General features: G+C 42.4%; 1 pseudogene; it reads right to left on the bottom strand.

Moving 5' to 3' along the window:
- Nucleotides 1-14,267: 14,267 nt before the first annotated feature.
- LOC140480287 (zinc finger MYM-type protein 6-like) lies at nucleotides 14,268-15,160 on the bottom strand (annotated as a pseudogene).
- Nucleotides 15,161-25,570: the final 10,410 nt, after the last annotated feature.

The following is a 25,570-nucleotide window of genomic DNA, read 5'->3' as shown; positions in this document are numbered from 1 at the left end:
TGATAATAACCTCCTTCTCAATCTCGGCAAAACTAAAGATCTGGTCATTGACTTCAGGAAGAAAGGAGGAAAGCACAGTTCCTTCTACATGAATGGAGCTGAGGTTGACAACATCAAGTGCCTAGGAGTGACCCTAACAGCAATCTGTCCTGGACTTCCCACGTGGATATGACGGTCAAGAAGGCACAACAATGCCTTTTCTTCCTCAGGCAGCTTAAGAAGTTCTTCATGTCCATAAGGACCCTCACCAACCTTTACGGATACACCATTGGAAGCATACTATCGGAGTGTGTAATGCCTGGTATGGCAACTGCTCTGTCCAGGACTGTAAGAAACTACAGAAGGTTGTGTGCACAGCTAAGGTCATCATGGAAGCCAACTTTCTATCCATGGACTGTACTTACACATCTCGTTGCCACGGTAAGGCTGCCACCATCTTCAAAGAGCTCTCTCACCCTGGTAATGCTCTCCTACAACCTCTTCCATCAGGCAGAAGATGCAGAAGCTCGAGTACGTGCACTACCAGGTTCAAGACACAGAATTCGCTTTGCTGTTCAGCTCAGATTTTAACAAAATATTCCTCATTAAACAGCATCTGAGCATTTCCCAAATTCGCCACAAGATTTGCTCTCTATCTAGCTCTTCGAGGAGAAAGTGAGGACTGCAGACGCTGGAGATCAGAGCTGAAAATGTGTTGCTGGAAAAGCGCAGCAGGTCAGGCAGCATCCAAGGAACAGGAGAATCGACGTTTCGGGCATCAGCCCATCTTCAGGAATCTAGAGGAAGGAAGAGAGCTTCTTCAAGGAAGGCATCCTTGTAAGAGGATTCGCAGTAGGTTAAAATCTTCGAGGAGAAAGTGCGAACTGCAGATGCTGGAGATCAGAGCTGAAAATGTGTTGCTGGAAAAGCGCAGCAGGTCAGGCAGCATCCAAGGAACAGGATTCCTGAAGAAGGGCTGATGCCCGAAACATTCATTCTCCTATTCCTTGGATGCTGCCTGACCTGCTGTGCTTTTCCAGCAACACATTTTCATCTCTATCTAGCTCTGTCTGTCTGGGAAAGGATATGGGCAGCATGGTGGCACAGTGGTCAGCACTGCTGCCTTACAGCGCCAGAGACCCGGGTTCAATTCCCGCCTCAGGCGACTGACTGTGGAGTTTGCACATTCTGCCCGTGTCTGCGTGGGTTTCCTCCAGGTACTCTGGTTTCCTCCCACAGTCCAAAAATGTGCCGGTTAGGTGAATTGGCCATGCTAAATTGCCTGTAGTGTTAGGTGCAGTGGTAAAGTGTCGGGGAATGGGTCTGGGTGGGTGCGTTTCGGCAGGTCGGTGTAGACTTGTTGGGCCGAAGGGCCTGTTTCCACACCGTAAGTAATCTAATCAAAAAACAAATTAGCAGCAAAGATCCATGTGTTTGAGTTGGGCCGTTGGGATCTCCTTCCTGTCTGACATAGAGGGGACTCTCACCTATGAAGGTTGGTCTCACAGGTCAGGGTGGATCTTCTCCGGGTTACCACACGATCTTCTACCTTCTTGCTGTGAGTTTTCGCTGAGTCATCACTGAGAGCGTGGCATCCAGCTCTATGCTCTTATCCCCCTGCCTCTGACCTTCCAGAATGTGCTGTGGTCTTTGACTAAAGTGATAATGAGCGAAGTTCAAATCATTCAAAGGAGTCTCACCAACATCTTTTGCTGTTTCCATGCCCCGAAGTATAAAGTGCACACATTCAGGCAGTCAAGCTGTTAGAATATCGAGTTGACAGTGCACACCCCTCAGGCTGGTTGTAACCTCTTTGACCTTGGTTAAGACTGCCCTCTGTTGTCAATGGCTGCTGGATGCTGTTTAAGTTAGTTTGGCCAATTTTCTGTCAGGCTTGATTACTCCAGCTGTGGGTCAACTTAGAATGGCTACTTTTGGGTCTGTTATTGCTTGACCACAAAAGCTTGACATTTACCTGTCAGGGAGTCACAGAGTCATAGAGATGTACAGCACGGAAACAGACCCTTTGGTCCAACTAGTCCATGCCAATCTGGTATCCCAACCTAATTTAGTTCCATTTGCCAGAACTTGGCCAAAATCCCTGATGGAGGGCATTCTTGATGAAGGGCTATTGCCCGAAACGTCAATTTTCCTGATCCTCGGATGCTGCCTGACCTTTTGTGCTTTTCCAGCACCACATTCTCAACTCTAATGTCCAGCATCTGCAGTCCTCACTTGCGCCATATCCCTCCAAACCCTTCCTATTCATATACCCATACAGATGTTTAAATGTTCCAATTGTACCAGCCTCCACCCCTTCCTCTGGCAGCTCATTCCATAGACGCACCACCCTCTGAGTGAAAAAGTTGCCCCTTAGGTCCCTTTTATATCTTTCCCCTCTCACCTTAAACCTATGCCCTCTAGTTCTGGACTCCTCCACCCCAGGGAAATACTTTGTCTATTTATTCTACCCATGCCCCTCATGATTTTATAAACCTCTATAAGGTCACCCCTCAGCCTCCAACACTCCAGGGAAAATAGCCCTAGCCTATTCAACCTCTCCCTGTAACTCAAATCCTCCAACCCTGGCAGCATCCTTATAAATCTTTTCTCAACCCTTTCAAGTTTCACAACATCATACCGATAGGAAGGAGACCAGAACTGCACGCAATATTCCAAAGGTGGCCAAACCAATATCCTGTACAGCCGCAACATAATCTCCTGCACTCAATACTCTGACCAAACGCCTTCTTCACTACCCTATCTACCTGCAATTCTACTTTCAAGGAGCTATGAACCTGCACTCCAAGGACTCTTTGTTCAGGAATACTCCATCGAACCTTACCATTAAGTATATAAGTCCTGTTAAGATTTGCTTTCCCAAAATGCAGCACCTCATATTTATCTAAACTCCATCTGCCACTCCTCAGCCCATTGGCCCATCTGATCCAGATCCTGTTGTAATCTGAGGTAACCTTCTTCGTTCTCCACTACACCTCCAATTTTGGTGTCTTCTGCAAACTTACTAACTATACCTCCTATGTTCATGTCCAAGTCATTTATATAAATGATGAAAGCAGTCATCATTATCTTGTACATTCTCCACTGCAATACCTCTAATACTAACAGTTGACTTAACAACCAATCAGTGCTCTATTCCTATACCGCACAAATATTGTTTTCCCCTTGAATTATTATTCTTGCAATTTTGACCTGCTGAATGCAAGATGAAAATCTTTAACAAAATGTTGTGAAGAAGCGTCATAATGGATTCAAAACATTAACTCTGTTTCTCCACAAATGCTGCCAGATTTGTGGCATTTCTTCAGCATTCTCCATGTTTGTTTGACAAATTATGCCTTTGTTCAACACTATTCAAGTTCTGAACCATGAAACAACTATTAGGTAATATTTCTTGGTAAACCTGATCTTCTCTCCTACTCCTTTCAACCATAATGCAGTCTTACACAACAGGCCATAATCATTTACCTTGGTTTCCCAATTCTCAACAAATTTCAACAGATAATAAATGACCTTGCAGCAGTGGTGCTTGAGAACTGACAGCTAAGCCAGCCAAACTCTTATATAAATGATGTTAATTCAATAACTGCTATTGAAGAACAAAACACAAAGCCAGTTCGTTTGCAATTTAATCACCTGTAATCTTTGTGGGTTATGGACCGTGAACTATAGTTGGCTTTAGGCTTGGGTACCTTGGCATCATGTGCAATTGGGCAAAAGCCATTTCTAATTTAAACAGCTACAGAAATCACCTAAAATTAAAATGCTAATACCAGTGTTTGAACAGGTGTGGCAAGCCCAGTGCTAGCCGCAGATAAGAATTAAGCAGCAAACAGAGAAAAGCTAGTGTTCATTTACACAAGCAGGGAGTAGTGGAAAATCCATTTGCACAGGACGTGAATGAGCTTGAGTGAAGAAGAAATGTCACCTGTGGCCATTTAATAATTGTAAGTGCCAATTTTTTTCTCACCTCGGAGTCACAAGGTGGTGAATCAGTATCTCCTCTTAAATGTTGCTGTCTCATCACATTGTCAAATGAGTATGCACTGAGGGAGTGCTTCATTTTCAGAACAGCAGATGGAGCACAACCAATTCAGGGAAAGAAATTCCAAGTATTTGAAGATCTGAAAGGCTTCACCAGCACTCATGCCTTCCTGTAGCTCAGAGTAGCCTCCGAGTCATAAGGCGTGGGCTGTTAAATGGCAAGTAATACTGGCACTATACATTTATTGTACAAAATGTGGAGGAATGGGATTGTGGGAGATATAGCAGTTTGGATCAGTAATTGGCTTGTTGAAAGAAGACAGAGGGTGGTGATTGATGGGAAATGTTCATCCTGGAGTCCAGTTACTAGTGGTGTACCTCAAGGGTCGGTGTTGGGTCCACTGCTGTTCGTTATTTTTATAAATGACCTTGATGAGGGCGTAGAAGGGTGGGTGAGTAAATTTGCAGATGACACTAAGGTCAAAAATCACACAACACCAGGTTATAGTCCAACAGGTTTAATTGGAAGCACACTGGCTTTCGGAGCGACACTCCTTCATCAGGTGATTGTGGAGGGCTCGATCGTAACACAGAATTTATAGCAAAAATTTACAGTGTGATGTAACTGAAATTATACATTGAAAAATTGATTGTCTGTTAAGCCTTTCATCTGTTAGAATACAGTGATAGTTTCACTTCTTTCATGTGTAAATCACAAACCCTTTTTTTTAAAAGTTGCATTCTCAGGTTAGCTGTTAACAATGGTGATAGCTAGACAATATGTTGAAGGTGTTCTCTGTCTATGACCTGATGTTTAGCTAACCTGAGAATGCAACTTTTAAAAAAAAGGTTTTGTTATTTACACATGAAAGAAGTGAAACTATCACTGTATTCTAACAGATGAAAGGCTTAACAGACAATCAATTCTTCAATGCATAATTTCAGTTACATCACACTGCAAATTTTTGCTATAAATTCTGTGTTACGATCGAGCCCTCCACTATCACCTGATGAAGGAGGGTCACTCCGAAAGCTAGTGTGCTTCCAATTAAACCTGTTGGACTATAACCTGGTGTTGTGTGAATTTTAACTTTGCACATCCCAGTCCAACACCGGCATCTCCAAATCATGACACTAAGGTTGTGGATAGTGACGAAGGATGTTGTAGGTTACAGAGAGACATAGATAAGCTGAAGAGCTGGGCTGAGACGTGGCAAATGGAGTTTAATGTGGACAAGTGTGAGGTGATTCACTTTGATCGGAGTAACCGGAATGCAAAGTACTGGGCTAATGGTAAGGTTCTTGGTAGTGTAGATGAGCAGAGAGATCTCAGTGTCCATGTACACAGATCCTTGAAAGTTGCCACCCAGGTTGACAGGGTTATTAAGAAGGCATACAGTGTTTTAGCTTTTATTAATATAGGGATCGAGTTCCGGAACCATGAGGTTATGCTGTAGTTGTACAAAACACTGGTGCAGCCGCACTTGGAGTATTGCGTACAGTTCTGGTCGCCGCATTAGAAGAAGGGTGTGGAAGCTTTGGAAAGGGTGCAGAGGAGATTTACTAGGATGTTGCCTGGTGTGAAGGGAAACTCTTACGAGGAAAGGCTGAGGGACTTGAGACTGTTTTCATTAGAGAGAAGAAGGTTGAGAGGTGATTTAATAGAGACATATAAGATAATCAGAGGGTTAGATAGGGTGGACAGGGAGAGCCTTTTTCCAAGTATGGTGGCGGTGAGCACGAGGGGGAATAGCTTTAAATTGAGGGGTGATAGATATAGGACAGATGTCAGAGGTAGTTTCTTTACTCAGACAGTAGTAAGGGTATGGAATGCTTTGCCTGCAACGGTAGTAGATTTGTCAACTTTAAGTACATTTAAGTCATCATTGGACAAACATATGGACGTATATGGAATAGTGTAGGTTAGATGCGCTTCAGATTGATATGACAGGTCGGCGCAACATCGAGGGCCAAAGGGCCTATACTGCACTGTTATGTTCTTTGTACACAAGTGTTGGACAAAGAACTTCTCCAACACAAGAGAATCTGGTTATCACCCCTTGACATTCAATGACATTACCATCTCTGATTTTGCCTTATCAACTTCCTGGGGGCTATTCTTGACCAGGAACAGAACTACACCAATCATACAAATACTTTTGTTGCAAAAGCAAATCAATGTGGTGGACAATCTGTGGTCATTCAGTTTGTGAAACCCAAGGCCAATTCACCAATCGCAAGGTCTAAGTCAGGAGTGCGATGGAATGTTGCCATTTGCCTGGATGAGTGCGGCTCCAAAAAAACTGTCTGGAGATAAAGCAGCCCATTTGATTGGTACCACATTCTCCACCTTAAATAATTATTCTCTTGAGCACTGACAGCGGTTTGTACCACTTTAAAAATGCACTCCAGTAACTCACCAACAACCCTTCAACAGAACCTTCAAAACCCACAACCCCTGCCACATAGAAGGACAAGGGCAGCGGATATGCATGGGAACACAACCACTTGTAAGTTCCTTTCACCATCCTGATTTGGAAAGGTGTTGCCATTTCTTCAGTGTCACTGAGTCAAAACCCTGGAACCTCCTACTTACCTTTTCAAGGGCAACTAGGGATGGCCAATAAATTCTAGCCTAGACAGCGGTACCCACATCTACTTAAGGATCAAAAATAAGCTTTGAGTTCACATCCAGCTCCAAGACTTGAGCACAGAAGTTAAGGCTGACACTTCAGTGCATTACAGAAGGAGTGCTGCACTGTTGATGCTTTGTTTCAGAAGTATTAGTAGAAAGAAAGGAGTGCAGACACTGGAGATCAGAGTCAAGAGTGTGGTGCTGGAAAAGCACAGCAGGTCTGGCAGCATCCGAGAAGCAGGAGAATCAAAACATCAATTCTCCTGCTACTCAGTTGCAGCCTGACCTGCTGTGCTTTTCCAGCACCACACTTTCGACTTTGTTTCAAAAGAGCAAGGAGACTGTGGTGTGTTATGAAGATGTGGGTGTACTGTACCTTTAAGAGAGTTAAAAGCTAGCAGTCATAGCACCAAGTGTTCTCAATAAACTACAACGTAACATGTGCTCCAGTTACTGGGAGAGCTAGGGTAGCTTGTTGCCTGGAAACGACAAAACAGATTCATTTTAAGCCAGTGAGTTTAAATTATACCCCAAAAATACCAAACTCCAATCCAGTTTGAATTTAGTATATTGACAATCTTAAAAGTGAATGACAGAATCGGATGTTTTGGGGTAGGTGGGGGTATAAGACCGGGGAAAATTGAACACTTGATAGGAGAACTGCCAAGCTACCACCACGTAAAAAGACTGCCTGAAAAAATAGCTCTCTTAAAAATACCTTTATCAATCAGTATCTGTGAAGCAGAATCCCTAAGAAGTAAAGACACAGGAAGATCCATATCGAAGACCCGAAAGCTACCTGGTTTTGAGATAAGTTTTATTTTGTAAATCTTAATTAGGAGTTTTACCGGACTAGTATTATGGAAGGGAAGGTAAAAGATAGGTTAGAATAAGGACATGTAAATAGTTGTTAATTAATTATTCTCTGTTGTACTTTAAGAAATAAAGTTGTTAATTTTTACTTTAACTAGTTCTTGGCCTCTTGAATTTTCACAGATTACTGCATGAGATAAATCTTTTCTGTGTTGTTGGTTTTAAATTAAGCAAGAGAGTTTACCTCATTTAGTAATAGGTACCATGGCTGGATTCAACAAATCCCATGATATTAGTTCACTCAAGAGTCCAACTGTGTGGAAATGGAAAGGATTCTTTCCTCTCATGGGAGTATCTAGGATGAGGGGGTCATGATTTAAAAATAAATGGTCACTCATTTCAGAGAGAGATGAGGAAGAAAAAAATTGTCTCAGAGTTGTGTGAGTCTTTGAAATTCCTTGCCTAAAATTCATTGAATCCCGAAAGTGTGGAAGCAGATCATTCAGCTCACCAAGTCCACACTGACCCTGCAAAAAACATCCCACCCAGATTCACCCCTCACCCTAGCAATTCCCATGGCTAACCCACCTAACTTACACATCCCTAGACAAAGTAGCATGGCCAATCCACCTAACCTGAACATCTTTGGATTATGGGAGGAAACCAGAGCACCCGATTATCTCAAGTTTATTCAAATGCCCTACTATAACTTTGTTTCCAATAGCTTCTAATACTTTTTTTTTGCAATAGGTGCTAAGGTAATTAGTCTATAGTTTCCTAATTTCTGCCTCCTCTTTCTTTTTAATAAAGAAGTTACATTTTCTATCTTACTAAGTTAAAAATCACACAACACCAGGTTATAGTCCAACAGGTTTAATTGGAAGCATACTAGCTCGTGTGCTTCCAATTAAACCTGTTGGACTATAACCTGGTGTTGTGTGATTTTTAACTTTGTACACCCCAGTCCAACACCGGCATCTCCAAATCATTTCTATCTTACAATCTTGAATCTGGGACTTCCTTGAATCAAGAATCAAAGGAATTTTGGAAAATTAAAAACATGGCATTAACTACCTCACTCGCCACTACTGTTAAGACCCCAGGATGAAGTCTATTAGGAAATGGGTATTTGCAGATCACAGTTCCAATAGTTTGATAAGTGATTCTCCTGTGTGTTTCCTTCCCTCCCATTTCCTGATTTATTCTGCTTTTGGGATATTGCTTGTATCTGCTTTAATGAAGACTGATGCAAAATACCTGTTCAATTATTAATTCCCTCAATTCACTTTCTAATAGATGAATACTCAGTTTATTAACACTTCACTTTGTTTAAACACCTTGCTTTTGAAATTGCATTGCAAGCCATGTTGTTATTGACAATTAGGGGCAGACAATAAACAGTGACCCAGCCAGTAATGCCAACATGCTATGAGTGACTTCATCCGAGCAACCACAGTCATATTATATGTTCATCGTTCAAATATTTTCTGCTTTTGTTATATTCTTGTTTTTTTTAATATTGTCTATGTTGTTATATTTAACAAGAAAGGAAACAGGATTTGCATTTCTGTATCACGTAGCTGGAACGGAGGGTTTGAGATGTAAAATACACTGGAAAAGCTGGGTCTCTTTTTCACTGGAGCATAGGAGGCTGAAGGATGACCTTATTGAGTTTTATAAAACATGAAGGGCACAGAAAAGGTGAGTAGCAAGAGTCTTTTCCCTAAGGTGAAGGAGTTCAAAACTAGCGGGATCTTTTTAAGGTGGGAGGAGAAAGATTTAAAAGGGGCAACCGTTTTACAATTTTAGTGGTTTGTATGTGGAATGAATTGCCAGAGGAAGTGGTAGTGCAGGTACAATTACAATGTTAAAAAGACATCTGACAAGTTCATGAATAGGAAAGGTTTGGAGGAATATGGGCCAAGCACAGACGGGTGGGACTAGTTTAATTTGGAATCATTGTTGGCATGAACATGCTGGGCCGAAAGGTTTGTTTCCGTGCTCTATAACTCTGTAACTCTATGACTCATGGAAATTTTCAGTGCAGATTTTGTTCATTCATTCACAGGATGAAGGTGTCAATGGTGAGGTCAACATTTATTGCCCATCTCAGAGGACAGTTAAGTGTCAGGCAATTGCTCTGTATCTGGAGTTACAAGTAGGCCAGACCAGGTGACTCTGACTTCCAACATCTACAGTCCTTACTATCTCCAACGATGGTAGTTTCCTTCCCTAAAGAACACTAGTGAACCAGATGGGCTTTTCCTAGCAATCGAGAATGGTTTCATAATTATTATTAGACCCTTAATCCCAGATTTTTATTGAATTCAAATTCCACCATCTGCTATGGTAAGATTTGAACTCTGGCCCCCCTCATCATTACCTGGGTGCCTGGATTAACAGTCCATCAATAATACCACTAAGCTGTGCCTGCCCTAAATGCTTTGCTTATAATGTGGGTAAATGATATCAAACAATATCAGGGCTTAATCAAAAAATATAAATATGAGAGGTGTTTCACCATTTCAGCCTCTACCATTTCCAGTGTAATATATGTCTGTCTCTCATCTTCTGTCCCATTAGTAGCTGCTCCTTCAATCAGCTCAATCCTATCCACTGGAATTTCCTTCCACAGCACCTCTGTCTTGCTGCTGCGTTTCCTCCACTCCACAACCTCCTTATTATTTTGAACATGCTTTTATCTCTTACTGAATCTTTTACCTTCCATTCTGCCATAGTCCCTCCCTGCCACAATCCTCCTATCCAACACAATATCTAACTTCCAGTCACATTTATCACTTTCTACAGCACGCGGAGGTATCTCTCTGTATGTAACAAGCATGCTGGAAAAGGACCCAGGCAGAAGATGTAATCTCATGCTAAAATAAGCAGTTGAGTGATCCAGTTTCGTTAACCCTAGTGCTGCATGAGAAAATCATTTCGACATTCTCACTTTGACAGAGCTCACGTATCTGCCTCATTTCAGCCCAGTCAAGTCAGGGCGTTATGTTTGAAGTGTTTATAAAAAATTTGGGTAATTGTCTCTCTTCCCAACCTGCAATATTTCAGGGGTGATGGTGAGAAGCTGACAGCTGTTGCAGCATCTGAGTCACTGGAATAATTCCATGTGCCACTCGGTAAAAGATCAACCTGCATTTCCTTTGTGTTTGGCAGCAGGAGCTGTAGTATGTGCAGTTATTGTCACTTCAGTGTTAGACAGCTTCAGTTTTCTCCCATTCCTTAAAGGACTGATAAGTGTTCCACCACTTCTGGTAGCTAAGTGATTAGCTTTCATATTTTATTTGATTAATTCAAAACAGATTAATTGACATCCTATAGAAGAATGTGATTTTACAAAATGTGATCTTGGTGTGTGAATAATGCTACAAAGGTCAAATGATGCCCAAACCTCTGCTAATTGTGGACTATAGGGTCAGTTTCATACATTCATACAGTGCAGAAAAGGCCACTATAACTACCACAAAAGTGCACTAATCCCAATTTCCTGCACTTGTCCCATATCCTTGAATGTTAAGATATTTGAAGCAGTCATCTAAATTTTTTTTAAAGGTTGTAAGGTTTCTATCCTCCACTTACTTCCCGGGTAGTGATTCCCAGATTCCCACCACCCACTGAGTGTCATAGAGTCATAGAGGTGTACAGCACAGAAACAGACCCTTCAGTCTAACTTGTCCATGCTGACCCGATATCCCAACCTAATCTAGTCCCACCTGCCAGCACCAGCCCATATCCCTCCAAACCCTTCCTGTTCATTTACCCATCCAAATGCCTTTTAAATGTTGCAATCGTACTAGTCTCCACCACTTCTTTTGGCAGCTCATTCCATACATGTACCATCTTCTGCATAAAACGTTGCCCCTTAGGTCTCTTTTATATCTTTCCCCTCTCACCCTAAACCTATGCCCTCTAATTCTGGACACTCCACCCCAGGGAAGAGGCTTTGTCTATTTAACCTATCCATGCTCCTCATGATTTTATAAACCTCTATAAGGTCACCCCTCAGCCTCTGATGCCCCAGGGAAAACAGCTCGAGCTGATTCAACCTCTCCCTCTTGCTCAAATCCTCCAACCCTGGCAACATCCTTATAGATCTTTTCTGAACTCTTTCAAGTTTCACAACATCTTTCCAATAGGAGGGAGATCAGAACTGCATTCAATATTCCAAAAGTGGCCTAATCAATGTCCTGTACAGCCGCAACATGACCTCCCAACTCCTGTTCTCAATACTCTGACCAATAAAGAAAAGCATACCAAATGCCTTCTTCACTATCCTATCTAACTGTGACTCCACTTTCAAGGAGCTATGATCTTGCATTCCAAGGACTAGATTGGATAGAGAATTGGTTGGCTAATAGGAAACAAAGGGTAGTGATTAACGGCTCCATTTCGGAATGGCAGGCAGTGACCAGTGGGGTACCGCAGGGATCCGTGCTGGGACCGCAGCTTTTTACAATATATGTAAATGATATAGAAGATGGTATCAGCAATAACATTAGCAAATTTGCTGATGATACAAAGCTGGGTGGTAGGGTGAAATGTGATGAGGATGTTAGGAGATTACAGGGTGACCTGGACAAGTTAGGTGAGTGGGCAGATGCATGGCAGATGCAGTTTAATGTGGATAAATGTCTGGTTATCCACTTTGGTGGCAAGAACAGGAAGGCAGATTACTACCTCAATGGTATCAAATTAGGTCAAGGGGCTGTTCAGAGAGATCCGGGTGTTCTTGTCCACCAGTCAATGAAGGCAAGCATGCAGGTACAGCAGGTCGTGAAGAAGGCTAATAGCATGCTGGCCTTCATAACAAGAGGAATTGAGTATAAAAGCAAAGAGGTGCTTCTGCAGCTGTACAGGGCCCTGGTGAGACCACACCTGGAGTACTGTGTACAGTTCTGGTCTCCAAATTTGAGGAAAGACATTCTGGCTATTGAGGGAGTGCAGCGTAGGTTCACGAGGTCAATTCCTGGAATGGCAGGATTGCCTTACACGGAAAGACTGAAGCGACTGGGCTTGTATACCCTTGAGTTTAGAAGACTGAGGGGGGATCTGATTGAAACGTATAGGATTATGAAAGGATTGGACACTCTGGCAGGAGGAAACATATTTCCGCTGATGGGGGAGTGCCGAACCAGAGGACACAACTTAAAAATACGGGGTAGACCATTTAGGACAGAGATGAGGAGAAACTACTACACCCAGAGAGAGGTGGCTGTGTGGAATGCTCTGCCCCAGAGGGCAGTGGAGGCCAAGTCTCTGGATTCATTTAAGAAAGAATTGGATAGAGCTCTTAAAGATAGTGGAGTCAAGGGTTATGGAGATAAGGCTGGAACAGGATACTGATTGGGAAAGATCAGCCATGATCATATTGAATGGCGGTGCAGGCTCGAAGGGGTGAATGGCCTACTCCTGCATCTATTGTCTATTGTCTATTGACTCTTTGTTCAGCAACATTCTCCAGGACTTAAGTGTATAAGTCCTGCTAAGATTTGCTTTCCCAAAATGCAGCACCTTATATTTCCCTAAATTAAACTTGATCTGCCACCTCTCAGCCCATTGGCCCATCTGATCAATATCCCATTTTAATCTGAGGTAACTTTCTTCACTGTCCACGACACCTCCAATTTTGGTGTCATCTGCAAACTTACTAATTACACCTTTTGTGCTCACATCCAAGTCATTTGTACCAGTGTTTCTCAATCTTGCCGTATTCAACACCCCCTTCTTATCCTTGAAATCATGCAATGCCCCCAAATCACCAAAGTCTGTTTTTGCATATATAACTGCAATACACTGCAGTGCTGAAAACTGAAAACTTTTGTGAAATATGTTTTAAATACAACAAAAATAAATGTTATCATTTATTACTGTTCTTACTGTCCACCTACTTTTGGCTCACTCTGTATAAAATGTAGTCTGTGATAGCAAAATAGTCAACCTTGTGGTTCATGGTGCCTTGCTGAATCATATACATCTGGTTTAACTTTTGTCAAAAGCAATCTCAGGTCACCACAATGAGCAACACCTATGCGATTGCGGGTCTTATCTTGTATTCTGGTGATGGCACTGAACCCTTTCTCCACCAAATAAGGGGTAGGAAATGGTAGTGCAAACCACTTCGCCTCTTCGCTTAATAGCGGGAAACGACATCGGGTGGCATCTTGAATCCAAAAAAGTGGCTCACCCACTTGCGAAAACCGAATTCTCATTACAGTGTCATTTTGGAGCTATATCTTTTTTTCCTATAGGCGAATGTCCATTTCTTCTGCACATGAGATAAAGGGGTCAGTCAGTCAGCCATGTAGGGATCTCCATCTCGATAAGGTCAGCAAATCGTATTTTCATATCATCCTGCAGTGCACAAACGTGAGCTGAGTAGATAAGTAATTGATCATCAGTAACATCCTCTGTGATATTGTTTAAACTCGGGAACTGGTAAAACTCACGACGACTGATATTCAGATGAAAGAGATCAAGTTTCGCAATAAAAGATGCAACAGCATTCCTTGCTTTTATGAAACTCACATTATCTCCTTGTATCTGCATGATCAGCGAATTGCACTTATCGAATATATTCGCGAGATATAACCGTGTTTTACGGTTTCGGCTTTCATACAAAGATTTTCATTATTTCTGTGTAGGAATTCGATGATAGAATCGAACAGTTCATGGAAATGATTGAGGCATTTTCCTTTCGAGAGCCATCTCACTTCTGTGTGTAGCAGCAATTGCAGAAATTCATCTTCATTATCTTTACAGAGTTGGTGGAGAAGTCGTTCATTTAGAGCATGTCTCTTTCTATAATTTACCACATCTATCACCACTTGTAGAGAATGGTTGAGGGCTTCACTAAGTTTCTTTGCAGCCAGATGCTACCAATAGATAATGCAGTGTACTGTGAAAACACTTCTGTCTTTAATAATCCCCGATGTTGGCCAGTCATAGCACGCGTGCCATCTGTAGCATAAGCAACAATGTTTTTGAGGGGAACAGACTTTTTATCAAAACAATCCTCGATGCAGTCGAAGATAGTCTTACCTTTAGTATCTGTCGGTCGATCCAGAGCAAAAAGTAATTCTTCTCGTATTTCATTTTTGTCGATGAAACGTACATACCCCAAAAGTAAACCTTGATTTCCGCATATAGTACTTTCATCAATTTGTAAGGCAATTTCTTTCAATATCAAACGCGAACATAATTTATCCTCAACATTTGAGGCCATTTCATCGTTGTGCCTTCTCACGGAATCGTTGCTAAGAGGAATACGCTTGATAGTCATTGATGGTTCCTGATATAGCACGGTTGATAATACTTCGGCAATAGCTGGAAGCACCAAAGGTTCACCCATTTTGCAATTAGCTTCATTATGTTCTATGATGCCACAAGGCCATCCACATTTGTGGCTCCCATCTTTGAAAAAGCAGTGGAAACCATTGGTCACTGATTGAATTTATTCTTTAATGTTTGAAAATATGCCAAATCTTTGTCCTTTCTGTCACTCTATTTCTTTTCCAAATGTTTAAAAAGATGGGAAGGCTTCATGGCCTCAAAGGAAACACATTGTTCACAGAGCAAGCACAGTGGTAACTGCTTATTAGATGGAGATTGAATAAAGCTATATCACAAATAGTCCATACTATGCTGCCTGCACTTTTTCTTACTCAATGAGGCCACTTTTTCACTGTCGCTCAAATACCCTGTTGGAATCATGGGTATGACCTTATCACGATAATTTTAAGACGCTCAAACAAGTAGCAAAATTTGATTGGCTAATTAGCTGTAATGTGCATTCATTCTGCCACCTGATAGAACAGTTGAAAAGCTGCATTTCGTCTTCCTAGAAGCGACACGATATTGATCTCGGCAGTAGAATCAGTGCAAACTGCGAACGAGTTCAAATGGTTTGCCATTCACAGAGAAGACGTTCAATAATAGCACAGCAACTAATCGGAGCACACACCTCCATGGGTGCAGGGAAAATAACAGACTCGTGTTATGCGACTATCCATCTGCACACAACAATGTCCTTCAAGGACATGGCAGTCTTCCAAGTGATTGGTAAGCTCTCTACAAAGTCATTCAGTGCTCCTTTGTCGCCCCCTTTGACTTCAACACCCACTGAAGGAAGGCAAACGCCCCTCAGGGGACGCTTCCGCCCCGTTGAGAAACACTGATTTATGTAAACGATGAAAAGAAATGGACACAACACCGATCCTTTTGGCACTCCACTTGTCACCTGCCTCCAGTCTGAAAAACAACCCTCCATCTTTGAACCAGTTCTGTATCCAAATGGCTAGTTCTCTGAGCAAAAATGTTTCTTTCCCAAATCACCTCTGAATCTCCTGCCACTTACCCGAAAACTCTACCCTCTCGATATTGACCACTCAACCAAGGAGATCAGCTGTTTTCTATTCACCCAATGTTCTATCAACATCAACTTCACCAGTTTCCAAATCTCCCCTCCCAACATCTCATCCCAGATCCAACCTTCCAACTTGGCTCACCCTCTTGAACTGTTCTACCTGTCCACCTTCCTTCCCATCTATCTACCGCACCCTCCCCACCAACCTAAGTGTATTCCCCACCCCCCACCTGCATCCAGCTATCGCCTTCCCAGCTATGTCCTCCCCAGCCCCACCCCCACCCTCCTATTTATCCCTCATCCCGCTTCCCCCTCCACATTCCTGATGATAGGCTTATGCCCACAACGTCAACTCTCCTGCTCCTCAGATGCTGCCTGGTCTGTCGTGCTTTTCCAGCACCACACTTTTCAAATCTTCTGTACCCCTTCTATTGCTATCACATCCTTCCTGTAGGGAGGTGACCAGAACTGTACCCAGTACTGTAGTTGTGGCCTGATTAACACTGCACAATTCCAACAATACCTCCTTGCTCTTATACTCTATGCTACAACTGATGAAAGTAGTGTCCTATATGGTTTCTTAACAATCCTATTCATATGCTCTGCCAACTTCAGGGATCAGTGAATCCTTATCCCAAGATCCCTATGCTCCTCTAAGCAGCCCAATGTCCTGCTATTTATTAAATCTCCCTTATCTTGTTTCTTCTTCCAAAGTACATCACCTCTCACTTATCAGGGCTAAATACCATCTGCCACTGGTCTGCCATCTGACTAACCCATCTATATTTCCCTGTAACCTACAACCTTCTTCTTTGCTATTAACCACTCTCACAATCTTGGTGTCATCTGCAAATTTGCTTAATATTTCCCCCACATTTTCATTTATAATTTATGTACATAATAAACAATAAGGGTTCCAGTGTTGAACCCAGTGTTGCACCACTGCACATTAGCCTCCTGTCACTTGTGCAGCTAGCTCAGTTAGCTGGATGACTGGCTTGCAATGCAATGTAATGGCAGCTGCATAGGTTCATTTCCTGACACTAGCTAAAGTTACCGCGAAGGACTCCCCTTTTCAATCTCATTGCTCGCCTGAGGTGTGGTGACCCTCAGATTCAACCACCACCAGTTGTCTCTCTGTAATGTAAGGGCAGCCTTACGTTCCAGTGGGACTATTGTAACTTTACCTTTCACACAGCACAGAAAAGGCCCTTCAGCCCATCTGCACTGGCCTGTCTAAACTAATCCCATTTTCCAGCACATGGCAAGTTAAGCCTAGTCAAAGAATTTCACCATACAATCCAAGTTAAGAGAGAAGGTGAGGGTGATAGTGTAGAGGTATTGTATCTGGACTAGTATTCCAGAGACTCAGGTAATGCTTTGGGAACATGTGTTCAAATCCTACAATGGCAGGTTTGAAATCTGAGAAGAGTGTAGTGGGAGTCTGTCTACCTCTGAGTCATGAGGTCTGGCTTCAGGTCCCACAGTTCCAGAAGTATGTAATAATATGTCTCAATGGATTAATTAAAAATACCTATAATTCAGCAGGGGAATGCGGGAGTGCTGCACTGTCAGGATATTATCCAGGTCTTGTTACATTTTGTCACGGGGGTGCTTCAGTTTATAAGGAGTTACAAATGACACTAAATATTGTGCAATCATCATAATACAATCAACTATCCCATACCAACAAGGTTCCTTAGTGCTATAAACCAATCCAGCAAGCTTTTCCTATTAACTCTGTAATAATCTCCTCAGTGGCAAATATACATATGCATACATTTAAAATCTCTAAGCCACATCAAGAACAGCAGCCATTTTTGTTCATAATCTGCCTTTATTGTAGTGAAATGTCCAAGGAAAATAAATTCAGGTCAAATAAATCCTGAAAATACTTCTCCAGTTCCATAAGGTGAATTAATTGAGTTCCAGGTGTCACAGTAAATCACACTACTCAATATTACAAACATCAATTGTTGTTGATAAGAATGAGTAGCTCATGACACCAAAACTAATTCTATGCTTATGTAACTTGTCCCCCAGTTTTCCTTTAATCTAACTGTCATAAACCACCCACATGGAGACAGCACAATGTCTTTTTATTTCAAACAATTCAATCTCATCTATCGAATTCTCTGCTTTTCTGGAATAAAATGTCTCTATTATAGAAGATGCCTTAGCAAGGTCTTGCATAAAGACATTCTTGCATGTTTCTCTTGAAGTTTGATTATTCAGAGGAGGTGATGGCTTAGTGGTATTATCGCTGGACTGTTAATTCCAAGATCAAAGTAATGTTTGATTTCCACCATAAATTCAAGACAGGTCTGAAATTAAGAGTCCATTGTTGGAAGAGCCCATCTTGTCCACTAAAGTTCTTTAGTGAAGAAACTGCCATTGTTAGCTGATCAGGCCAACATGTGACTGAAGACCTAGTTGACTTGTAATTGCTCTCTGGGCAATTAGGGATGGGTGATAAATGCTGGCCTAACCAGGGATATCCTCATACTTTCAATGTATTTTTTAAAAATTCTAGCAATAAGTTCCGGTGAGTACTCTGTCAATCTTCAATCTGGCCTCATGTTTTTCATTGTGAACCTTTTGAAATGCAGATGATATAATACCCAGGGTCCTTTCATTCTTCCATGGACTTTGATTCAGAATCCTGAAAATGGTGTCTCCGCTGTATGTTAATCCCATCTTCAATTCAAAACAGTGTGAGATGTGGAAAAATGTTTCCATGTGGCAAGTTATTAAAAATCTCCTCCTTATCTTCCCTCTGTTTTTCTTTCCAATGGTCAGAACTTTAAGTCATCTGGTTACACATCTTGTGCTAGTGGTAACAGTTTCTACTTATGTTCTTTATCAAAATCTTTGATAATTTTGAACGTCACTGCTTAACCTTCTGATCACCTTCTTTACTTCAACAAACCCAGTTTCTCCAGTCTCACCAAAATTCTGTTTCCTTCAGATGTGGGCAGAGCTGGGGAAGACCAGCATTTGATGCCCGTCCCTAAATGCCCTTGAAATAAGTGGCGCAGTGCACCATTTCTGAGGACAGTTCAGAGCTAACAACATTGCTTTGCGTCTGGAGCCACATTTGACCAGGCCGGCAAAGACAGCAGAATTCATTCATCAAAGGACATTAGTCAACCATTTGGAGTTTTTACAACAGTTGAACATGATGCAACTGTGCCAAACACAACTCTCTCACTTCATCAACATCAGAAGGAAGAAGGGGCTGGTGATTGACTTCAGGAAGTTGAGTGGAGGGTACACTCCTGACTGTATCAATGGTGCTGACGTGGAGATGGTCAAGAGCATCAAGTTCCTGTGAGTGATGATCATCAATAATCTATCCCGGTCTACCTACATTGACACTACGGTCAAGAAAGGACAGCAATGTTTCGACTTTCTCAGGAAACTAAGGAAATTCAGCATGTCCAGAAAGACTTTTACCAATCTTCATTGATACACCATAAAAAACATTCTATATGGATGTATTACAGTGTAGTACGGCAACTGCTCTTCCCAAGATCGTAAGCAATTACTGAGGCTTATGAACACAGCCCAGTCCTTCTCACAAACTAGCCTTCCATCTATTGACTCCATCTATACTTTCTGCTGCATTGGGAAAGCAACCAACATAATCAAAGAGCCATTCCACCCCGATTACACTCCCTTCCACCCTCTTCCATCAGGCGGAAGATACAAAAGTTTCAGTACATGTATGAAAAGATTCAAGAACAGCTTCTTCCCTGCTGTTTTAAGAGTTTTGAATGGACCTCATTGATCTCTCTCTCTCTGTACCTTCTCGACAGCTGTAACATTGTATCCTGCAATCTGTTCTGTTACCCTGATGCAGTTGTATAGTAAAGCACATAAGATAACATAGATAGAACACAGAATTTGCAAACTCCACACAGATAGTTGCTCAAGGCTGGAATCGAACATGGGTCCCTGGTACAGAGAGGTAGCAGTGCTAACCACTGAGCCATAACACTTTTCATTGTAACTCAAAGAATCTAATAGTAATAAATCAAATTAAAGTGAACAAATCCACTTGTTTTGAATCAACTACATATTACAATGATGTGGAAGTGCCGATGTTGGACTGGGGATACAAAGTTAAAAATTACACAATAACCAGGCTATAGTCGAACAGGGTTTGTTTGGAATTACTGGCTTTCAGAGCTCTGAACACTAACATATTACAATGGCTACTCTTTTCACACTTCCTTGATACAGACCTTTACTTGTAAGTTGCTCATGAACAAACCTATCCCTTATATTCAGATGGGATAGGAAAAGATTGCAGAGACCAGATTGATATTGCAGACTTGTTCATTGTATTTAAATTCCAAGTTTGTGGAGATGCGACTTGAACCTGCATCCCCAGAGCATTAGCATGAGCCTCCAGATTACTAGATGATTGACATCACCACTATACCAACACTAAAGCCTGCAGCCCCTTGTCTCCAATACAACTTTCATAAATCTCCTCTTCAGCCTCTCCCAGGTCTTGATATCCTGCTTAAAGTGTGAAGCCCAGAACTTTGCATGTTATTTCAACTGAGAACATAATTGTGAGATTATGTTTATACAGTAAACTAGTCACTCCTGTTTAGTGAAAGCATCGTGTAGTTGCCCTCACACAGTCAGGTGTGGTAAGGCTGTGGAACCTCTCTCTTGTTTACAAGAATGTGATCTGTTATGGTACCTTGGCTTTTAAACAAGTCTGTTTATTGACAGAGATTATTACTATCACCTTAGGCACAGCAGGCTCCTCACAACTGAAACATTCAGAGAAGAAGGAAGGATTCAATATGCATTAAGTTCATTCCAGAAACATTTTATATTTTGATAAGCTGCTGCAAGAACAAAACATCAGATGCCGAGCTAGACTGAATCATCTGATGTGTCAAAAAATGACGTAGTCAAAGTCTTCTTTAATCAGAATAACCTGCAGTGACTAAACTGTTGCCTTTGTTTAATCATTGTCAATAAGTAAAGAATCGGACACCATTTCCCTCTGAGTTACTGCATGCAAACATTTGCGTCAGGACTATGTAACTGCGCTTTAAATAGCAGCAGTGTCATGCTGATATGCAATTACAATGCAACTTTTTCTCAGCAGTGATGCACCTTGGCAGGAGTATACTGTCCGGGTTCTGTGCAGGTGACAGGCAAATTGCTGGTTTCGATTTCAGCAATGCCTATCTTCTTTGGATTTTTAATGTGCTGTTGACTCTGAGATTCTAATGCTGAAGAATGTTGGGATAATAATAATTCTGTAAATTGCGATGCAAATCATACCAAAAGGAAAGTTACCAAGACCATTTGACCAAGGATACAGCAGCCGGTTCAGCTTACTGAATCCCCTCCCCATCACCATTTCAACAGATCCTCAACTTTTCTGAAAGACTTTGGCTCTGCTACTCCAAATAAACATTACGACACATGTTGATCATTCTTTATGTCTCTTATGCTCTGCCCCGAAATTCACCTTTGCTAGATTATTTTGATGTTGACTTTCATGATGTCGACAGAGCCCAAACTGCATAGCAAGGATCCCCTCCCACAAACTCCCCTTCTCCAACACCACCCCCTACCCCTTCCCTGCACACATTCACACATTCCCACACTCATACAGATACCCACACACACACAAACCCACACACACAGACACATACACACCCATCCACACACATGCACGCAGTCCCACAAACATGCCCACACACACACACGCCCACACACACATATACATATGTACACACAGACACACAAATGCACAGATAAGCATGCACACAAATACACCGCACAAGCACATATACAAGCATACAAACATACACACAAACTTACGCACACACAAGCACACAGACTCAAATTTTATTGCCTTCTGGCTCTGTTTATCTTCGGCAGGGGGATTTTCCCATCCCACCTTAATATAAGGATGAATTTGTTCATGAGAAATTTACACGTAAATGCTTGTTTGAGAGTGTGAAAATTGTATTATACAGAAGATTCAAAGCAAGTGGATTTGTCCGTGATGAAGTAAGAGAGTTATGGTTAGCACAGGTGAATCATGCTCCCTTTCAGTTGGCAGCTCTAGCCCCAACTCCATCCACCTATTGTACTCTTGGCTACCTTCTCCCCAGCCCCATTGCCCTCTCATTTATCTCTCCACCCGGAGGCTCCCTGCCTCATTCCTGATGAAGGGCTTTTGCCTGAAATGTCGATTTTCCTGCTCCTCGGATGCTGCCTGACCTGCTGTGCTTTTCCAGCACCACTCTGATTCAGACTCTGAGCTCCAGCATCTGCAGTCCTCACTTTCACCTGGCTCTAGCCAATGGTCCATCTAAAGTATCTTCACAGCGTTTTCCGATATGCCTTCTCTACAAGATCTCTTGCCCATTCTCCAAGTACTGATCCTTCAGTATTGGTGCTGATACTATGTAACATCAGCGAGCTCTTGAGGTGTGCTCCCTGTGCAGAGAATGTTCCTGAGGCCTGGGTCTAAACTCGAGACACAACGAGGCCTGTTCTTCTTCCATCTCCACACCCAGCTTCTCCAAACTCAATGGATTCCTCAGATGAGAAGTCTTTCTTACATGAAATTGAATAATTGTGTCTGTTCTCTCTCTCTCGAGAGAAGTTGTTTCACTGAGACATAAAATTCTGAGAGAACTTCACAAGGGAGACACTGTGAGGTCATTTCCACTAGCTGGAGAGTCTAGAACTAGCCAGTTACAGATTCAAGTCAGGGGAGAAATCTCTTCACAATGCAGATTATATATCTTTGGATTTCTCTATCACAGAGAATTCTGGAGGCTAAGTGGTTGAGTAATTTCAAAACTCCCTTTTCTTTCCCCAGAGCATACAGTGACCTCATTCTCTTCTCACATGCAACCACTGAACCAACTGCTCTCAACATCCCTTCACCAATACACATTTGTGTTTTCCCTTACTTTCATGGGCTCCCCATCATCAATGTAACATGTTTTTTCTACATTATAAACACACACACACACACACACACACACACACCAGTCATGAACGATAGTGGACAGTTTAAAAACTCACTGGAGGAGAAATCTACATAAATAACCCAATCTTCAATGATGGAAGAGCCCAACACATCAGCACAAAAGATAAGGTTGAATCTTTCACAGCAATCTTCAGTCAGAAGTGCCAAATGGATAATCCATTTCTGTCCCCTCCAGTAGTCCCCAGCATCACATACAAGTCTTCAGCCAATTCAATTCATTCCATGTGGTATCAAAAAATGGTTGGAGGCACTGGATACTGCAAAGGCTATGGGCCCTGACAACATTCTGGCATTAGTACTGAAGATTTGTGTTTCAGAACCTGCTACTCCTTTAGCCAAGCTCTTCCAGTACAGTTACAACTCTGGCATCGCCCCAACAATGTGGAAAATTGCCCAGGTAATGTATATAAAAAGCAGGACAAATCCAATCCGTCCAATTAACAGCCCATGAATCTACTCTTGATCATCAGTAAAGTGATGGAAGGAGTCATCAACAGTGTTATCAAGCAGCAGCTGCTCAGCAATAACCTGCTCAGTCACGCCCAGTTTGGGGTCCACCAGGGCCACTCAGTGCCTGACCTCATTACAGCCTTGGGTCAAACATGGATAAAAGAGGTGGATTCCAGAGGAGAGTTGAAAGTGACAGCCCTTGACAGCAAGGTCATTTTTCAATCAAGTCTGGCATCAAGGAGCCCGAGCATAACGGGACTCAATGGGTATCAGTGGAAAACACTCCACTGATTGGAATCACTCCTGACACACAGCAAGATAGTTGTAGTTGAAGATCAATCATCTCAGTTCTAGGACATCTCTGCAGCAGTTCCACTGAATAGTGTTCTAGGACTTAGGGTAGGAATACTATGGTGAGTAACTCACCTCCTGATTCCCAAAAGTCTGTCCATTGCTTACAGGGCACAAGTCCAGAGTGTGTTGGAATTCTCCCCTTTTGCCTTAATGGGTACAGCTCCAACTCAAGAAGCTCGACAACATTCAGAACAAAACAGCCCACTGGATTGGCACTACATCCACAAACATTTATTGCATCCACCACCATAAGCAGCACCTACAGGATGCACTGCATAAATTCACAAGGGTCTTTTTGAAAGCACCTTCCTAAACCTACGATGACTGCCATCTAGAAGAACAAGGGCAGTAGGTACATGGGACACCACCACCTGCAAGTTCCCCTCCAAGCCACTCATCATCCTGACTCAGAAATATATTGCTGCTCCTGTACTGTCACTGAGTCAAAGTCCTGGAATTGCATCCATAATGGCATTGCGGGTCAACCCATAGCATATGGATTGCAGTAGTTCAAGAGGATAGCTCATCACCACCTTCTGAGGGACAACTCTGGATGAGCAATAAATGCTGGTCATTGAGTGAATGAAGAAGAAAGGCCTGGGCATCACTGTCAGAGGCAAACCTGTGAACAGTGAGGAACATGCATCTCAGGCATTGTATCATTCATGACTTAAACATGGACACAGCAAACTTCGAAACTTCCACCTACATTCCTTTTGTCATTCCTTCAGCATCACTGAGTTAAAATTCTGAAGTACTCCACCTCGAAGCGTTGTGAATCTATCTCCAACACATGGACTGTCGTGGTTAACAAAGGCAGCTCACTACCACCAACTCAATGATATATAGAGATGGGAAATAAATGCTGGCCCAGCCAGCCAATCTCTAATCCCACGAGTGAATTTAAAAACTCTATATTTAATTAGCTCCATTCCTGACCTGTGTTCAGTTAATTGGCCTCAGTTTGGAAAATAGTAGGGAAATATAGTTCAGATTTGATGGACCAAATAGCCTGTTTCTGTGCTGAATTTAGGGCACCCATTGTCATCAGCTTTGATCTTTCTTTCTTGAACAGACTGCTGACTCATATCCTCTGTGTCTGTTGCACATGCACTTCTGCAATTCTGGCAGCTGCTGAGCATGGAATATTTTACAGTGAATAGGACAGAAAAATACAGTGAGAAGCTTCAACAATCTGGCACCATTTTGAATAATTTAAGAATAAAAAGATGTAACTGGAAAAAAAATAACTGAAAGATGGTCTATGTTTGTTCCGCTGTCTCTCCCATGGGTCCTGACCCAGCTCACCCATGGCACTGTTCATCGAATAGAATCCCAACAGTGTTGAAAGGAGGCCATTCTGCCCAACCAGTCCACACCAGCCCTCCAAATAGGAACTGACCCACCAGACTCACAACACCACACCCATCTTTTATCTCTGCACACTATATTTCCCATGGCTAATCCATCCAAACTGCACATCCATGGACACAATGGGTAACTTAGCATGGGCAATCTGCCTAACCGGCACATCTTTGGACTGTGGGAGGAAAACCACACAGGCGCAGAGAGAATGTGCAAATTCCACACAGTCACCTGAGGCTGGAATTGAACCCAGGAACCTGGTGCTGTAGGGCAGCAGTGCTAACCACTGAACCACCGTGTGCTGCCAACCCTCCCCCACTGCCTCTCTGCCTATGCCAGACACACCAACCCACCAGAAATCGCTCATCTTCAGGTGTCATTTCTTCACGAAAGAGGCTGACTGTGAAAGCTTGCTCCCAGGCAGTGTTCACAGGATTAGGTCAGCAGCAATGTCACCTAATCTGCAGCGAGCTTTTGAAGCAGATGATTTATGGCACTTGTGTTCAGAACAACTCATTGGCCTATGGAGAAAAGAGTACGTTCT

The sequence above is a fragment of the Chiloscyllium punctatum genome, chromosome 8 (assembly GCF_047496795.1).
Source record: "Chiloscyllium punctatum isolate Juve2018m chromosome 8, sChiPun1.3, whole genome shotgun sequence".
NCBI lineage: Eukaryota > Metazoa > Chordata > Chondrichthyes > Orectolobiformes > Hemiscylliidae > Chiloscyllium > Chiloscyllium punctatum.
The sequence above is the reverse complement of the archived record's forward strand: the minus strand, read 5'-3'. Positions and strand labels throughout refer to the sequence as shown.